The 6,195-nt window shown below is 37.3% G+C and overlaps 1 long non-coding RNA gene across 1 annotated transcript in view; it reads left to right on the top strand.

The window, feature by feature from the left end:
• The window catches only part of LOC138429111 (uncharacterized), a 55,495-nt gene extending 54,847 nt beyond the window's left edge, over nt 1-648 (top strand). The window contains exon 3 of the long non-coding RNA XR_011252692.1: nt 18-648. This is a non-coding gene — a long non-coding RNA (uncharacterized lncRNA). The remainder of the gene's footprint in view (nt 1-17) is intronic.
• Nucleotides 649-6,195: the final 5,547 nt, after the last annotated feature.

The following is a 6,195-nucleotide window of genomic DNA, read 5'->3' as shown; positions in this document are numbered from 1 at the left end:
CTTATTTTGTCTCCTAGTTTCTTGAAGACGTTTCTTTGAGTCATTGATCTACGCAAATATGTGCAAAAGGAAATCAGCTTTACAAATATTGATTACTGTGCCAGCCAAACCTATCTTTGGATTGTGAGTCCTTCTACAAATACAGAAAACAGTGCTTTACATCTATGGAGCTTGCTATGAACCTGGGCTGTTTATGGAACATAAGAAATAGGACAGTAGGATGAAAGAAAACAAAGGAAAATAACTGAACTCTCAGAGGTGGAAGAAGTTGAAGGTAAAATCATGAAAAATAAAAAAATAACAAAAATTAAAAAATAACAAAATGATACCTTCTGTTCCATACTGGCTATATTTTCTGCAAGTTGTCTGTTTTCCTTCACAAAATGATTGATTTTCTCTGATATTTGCTCCAAGTTAACTAAAGAGAGATAAAACAATTTCTAAGATTTAGTTGAAAAACTCAGTTAAAATTGAATTACCTCAGTGTAAGCAGCAGACATTTTCTTTTCTCTTTATTTAACTTTTCTCTTTACTATCATGTCTAAAACAAGCAAATTTTAGCTAGCAGAATTTAAAACACAAGAAACATTATTTCAATGAGATTGCTATGTAAAACGCTTTCAAAGATGAATAAAAACATTAAATTGACTTCTAAATTCTCCCCCATCTATAAGTATCATTCTCAGAAAATTCAGTCACTTCAGCTAGCTCTGTCGTCACCAAAGATGAAGTTGGAAAAGCAAACATCCTGTCAACTTAAAATTCTTGCCTCCAGTTACTAAGATGAATATATATGTTGCTATAAGAAAAGGAAACTCCTTATTCCATCCAGATTCAAACCACATCCAGGTCCTATTTTCAGTTCCACAGAAGGCAAGTTCAAAATGTTGACTGATAGGCTCTTGAAAGGCTTCCAGTGTCTTCCTGATGCCCTGTAGATTGCCTTTCCCTTTGGAATTGAACACACTTGCATACAATGTGGGCTTCACTGTCAGGAGCCCCGTTAGGCATTACTGACTAAATGGAGGTTTGGCCCCAACCCCTTCTCATTGTCCCACAGGCACAGATCTGGGATGAAGGAGTTAGGCTTTGTGATTCTGACTTGTTTTTTCCTCTCCTTGGCTGAGTTGACTAAAAAGGAATATTAAGGTTCTTATTGTTCTTGAGAGGAGCATGAGAAGGCACAAAGCCTTCTGCAGCTGTGCTCAGAGAATAATTCATAAAGTTCATCATTGACATTTGTTCAAGGACTTTTACAAGAGAGTGTTCCAGGATGAGCACATAGGTCGCAGCTTGAGGCCATGGGAGGGATTGCTATCTGAAGCCTATTTGTGAGGAAAATGTTTATGGCAAAGGAGTTTACTGAATTTAGGGCTTAGAAATAATTAAAAGTTAGAAGTTAAAGATTTAAGGAATGTTGTAATGTTAGCATATTTTACTATAGCTTATAGAGGTTAGGAATTTTAGAGATACTAATAGCTAGAAGCCTTTTTAAGAGATAGTGAGCTCAGGATGTTAGGGGCAAACAGGATTTAGAAAGATAAGAAATAAACTGAGGAATGTAGCATGAGTTACAGTGTAATCACAAGTTAACTATAGGACACATAAGAGGAAGTAGGTAATAGATGGTAAAGCTGATTCTGAGAGAATCGCTGAAGCAGGAACTCTGTTTGAAGGGCAACAATGATTTATGGAGATAATAAATCTGGGTGAGGAGAAACTGAAAATGTTCAACCTCTGACCTAATGCTTTTGTAAAAGTATAAAAGAAAATCTTCAGTTCAGTTCAGTCACTCAGTCGTGTCCGACTCTTTGTGACCCCATGAATCGCAGCACACCAGGCCTCCCTGTCCATAACCAACTCCCAGAGTTCACTCAAACTCACGTCCATTGAGTCAGTGATGCCATCCAGCCATCTCATCCTCTGTCGTCCCCTTCTCCTACTGCCCCCAATCCCTCCCCACATCAAATTCTTTTCCAATGAGTCAACTCTTTGCAAACTTTAAATAAATGCTCAGTCCAAGAAAATTGAGAGGCTGCATCGTTACTTGCCGACACCATCCCTCCCTTCAGGTTGAATCCCTGGCTGCTGGAAGCTGGACTCTGGCACTTCACTAACTTGGTGCTAGAGGACCAGGATAACTCATAGTCCCTAAAAAAATAGCATTTTCATCCCAGGATGGAGAATGTTACCATCACTTTTCAGGAAGACAGAATGCATAAATCACCCAATTACAGGTGTATACACATGCATGAAGCCCCCAGTGCCTCAGATGGTGAAGAATCTGCCTGCAATGCAGGAGAGCCAGGTTCCATCCCTGGGTTGGGAAGATCCCCTGGAGAAGGGAATGGCAAACCACTCCAGTATTCTGGCCTGGAAAATCCTATGGATAGAGGAGCCTGGGGTGTTAGAGTCCATGGTGTTGCTAAGAGTTGGACACGACTGAGTGACTTTCACATGTATCAAGCTCAAGAACATAGCCTGCAATTCCAGACTTTCCCAACAGACATTTAATTCCCTCATTTGATCACACAGTGCAGACTTCTCTTCTGTTTGCCCAAGGTGAGAGTTCGGATGCTGAGATCACTTTTATTACTGCCTCCATTGCTGCATTCATTGTGACGAACACCAACATTTGAGGGCCTACCAAGTGCCAGCAGCCACCCTGCTCTCAGCAGATAAGCCCACATAATCATCACTATCTATAAAGCCCACACAGAATTCATTATCCCTATTTTGCATCATGTTCATTTCCACCCATTCTCCAGTGGCATGAATGTTTTCCTCCACTTCAGACTCATAACCCATGGCTTCATCCTTTGCTGTGATACACAATGCCTGGCAATATCTGCATTCTTCCTTAAACCTGAAGTTTCTTCAGTATTGTTTTATCATCTTTACCTTTCACCAAGAACCGGGTCATGACAGGTACTCATTCCAAACTTCAGTCTCATCATCCCTTGCTTTCTAAATACTTCTATGCAAAATTAAATTAATCCTATTCTCCCCACTCCCCACTTGTGTGATCTTTTCCTCATTTATTTTATCTCAATGGATGGCAATTCCCTCTACAATAGCATTAGACTTCAACCCAGGAGGAGGAAGTTTGTCAAGAGTAACCATCACAATATTATAAAGTAATTATCCTCTAATTAAAAACTACAAATAAAAATTATACTTAAAAAAGAAGTCAATTAGACAAATACAAAAAGTCACTGCATTTCTTTCTAGCTGAATTAAAACTAACATCAAACACCAGTACTGAAAAAATATCACAACGGAGTCTTAAACTTAAATGCTTACCTTGATATACTGGGGGCTTGACCTAGGGAAGGAAGAAACAAAATTAAATTTGATATCAAAACATATTATTTTAACAATCTATATCCCCAGTAATTCGGCCACTTGATGCAAAGAGTCAACTCATTAGAAAAGACCCTGATGTTGGGAAAGATTGAAGGCAGGAGGAGAAGGGGATGACAGAAGACAAGATGGTTGGATGGCATAACTCACTCAATGGACGTGAGTTTGAGCAAGAACCGGGAGATGGGGAACGACAGGGAAGCCTGGTGTGCCGCAGTCCATGGGGTTGCAAACAGTTGGACATGACTGAGTGACTGAACAGCAACAACCAATAGTTCCTGATAAAACATCAAAATAATAATCCTCAAAATTATAATAATCATTTTGATACAGGATAATGATTCATATGATTAAAAATAACAACAAAAAAGAATTTACTATTTAAGTCAGGCTACCTCCTACACAATTTCTGATAAGGAACACAATAGTAAATAACTTATTTTTGACCAAAAGATCTTTTCAGTGAGTAAGTGAGTGAAGTCGCTCAGTCATGCCTAACTCTTTGTGACCCCATGGACTGTAGCCTACCAGGCTTCTCCATCCATAGGATTCTCCAGGCAAGAATACTGGAGTGGGTTACCATTTCCTTCTCCAGGGGATCTTCCCGACCCAGGGAATGAACCAAGGTCTCTCACACTGGAGGCAGATGCTTTAACCTCTGAGCCACCAGGGAAGACTGGAATGGATAAAAGATCTTTTACATTCTATTAAATGAGCACCTATCTATTTAATTTTGACAACACAATGTATTTTGTTTTGATAATCAATCCATTTAGTTGTAATAAACACAATGTTACAAATATACTAAAGCATCGTCATTTATTTCCTTAGATGCAATATGTATATTGCAGTTCAGAACCTGGGATTATTTTAAAAGCTTCCAAAAGGAAGAGGCAAAATCTTTCTGCTGAGATATGCCTCTTTACTCACTAGAAGCTTTTCTGAAATCTTTCAGGGAGGAGTTGGCTGTTTGATGAATTGATATACACTGAAACATATCATGGTTTGAATTTTCCAGACCAATGAAAACAGAGGGTAATCTATGAGAAAGAAAGTGGGAGATGGCTAGAGGAAAAGCACAAGCAACAAAAGAAAGGACAACAACATTTCAAGAAAGGAGAAATGTGCTTCCCAGATATGAGTTATAACCTGAGGAATTTTAGCTCAATTAAATACAGGCAGAGTTGCATTTTAATATTATGCAAAGATACATTTTCTTCACCTTAAAACACATTTCCTCATTCAAAACCATAAGCAATATTCAGATTGAGACTGAAAGCTTTCTGAGTCTAGTCCCAAGACTTGCCAAGATATTAGAATATCATTAACTTTACACACTGCACAGGAAAACAGTGAGCTTTACTGTCCTTTGTCACCTAATCCCCCAGGCAGGGGCATGTGAAAAGAAGGATGGGGTAAAAAATACCTGATATTTATGTTTTCATCATGAAGAGAATGGTTTATAGATTGTCATTTTTCCACTGAGAATATAGTCATTTGGCTTACTGAGTTCTTTAATAAAAAGATTAGAGTATTTTGCAAGGCATATTCATTTCAAAGCTAATTTCTGTTCAAGTTTATACTCTAAAGGAAATAAAGAGGAGAGTTGGACTCCTGGGTTCTGGTCTAACTTGCAAGGAACTTGGAAATTGTCACTCATCCACAAATAAGACAAAAGCCAAAAAACTGGAAAAAACCCAAAATTCTTTATAGATCACTCTGAGAACTGAAGTCACAAGGCAAACTCTTGCTAGAGAATTAGAGAAACAGACTTGCAGATACAGGAGATCATCACTTACTGGAGCAGAGGCCCAAGGTTAGAATTCTCTACAGAACAGAACATCATGGCAGAGAAATCTATAATCTAATGGGTGAAGTCCTGGGGGCTCTGTGTGGACAAGTGCATGAAATTTAATAATGCCAGATTGCCCAGTGTTAGGGGACACCCTATCTTTCATCAGTTTTATCTTTGGGAATCCTAAAAGATGTGTAGATATTGGGGGGAAATCTCCACATGCTGTTGACATGAGAGAGGGAAAATAGTCATTTAAAAATAAACACTGTATTGTTTTCTATTTTTAAATAGACAAAATATCAAACAAAAAAGGAAATTATAGGCCAATATTTCTGAAGAACAAACATGCAACAATCCTTGACAACATATTCACAAACCAAATCCAACAATATATTAAAAGGATCATACATTGTGATATGGGACTGATTTCAGGGATGCAAGGATGGTTAAATATCCACAGATCAATCAGTGTAATAGAAAATATTCACAAATTGAAGAATGAAATCCATATGATCATATCAATAGATGGAGAAAAATACAGCATATATATATATATATATATATATATATATATATATATATGACTACCTCAGCACAATAAAGTCCATCCATGACAAACCCACAGCTAATATCATATTCAATAGTGAAACACTGAAAGAATTTCCTCTAAGATCAGGAACAAGACAAGGTCATCTACTCTTCACTTTTATTCAATATAGTTTTGGAAATCAGCAAAAACAATCGGAGAAGGAAAAGAAAAAAGCAATCCAAATTGGAAAGGAAGAAGTAAAACTGTCACTATTTGCAGATAACATGATACAGTACACAGAAAATCCTGAAGATGCCACACAAAAACAACTTGAGCTCATTAATAAATCTTGTTAATGTGAAGCATGAAAAATTAATATACAAAAATCTGTTGGTTTTCTATATAATAACAATTAACTATCAAAAAAAGAAATTAAGGAAACAATCTCATTTACAGTTGCATAAAAAAAAATCCATGTTCAGAAACCGTTGAGTTTAAAAAAACCTGT

This window comes from Ovis canadensis, chromosome 24, assembly GCF_042477335.2.
Source record: "Ovis canadensis isolate MfBH-ARS-UI-01 breed Bighorn chromosome 24, ARS-UI_OviCan_v2, whole genome shotgun sequence".
Taxonomy (NCBI): Eukaryota; Metazoa; Chordata; class Mammalia; order Artiodactyla; family Bovidae; genus Ovis; species Ovis canadensis.
This window is presented reverse-complemented; position numbering and strand designations above follow the sequence as displayed.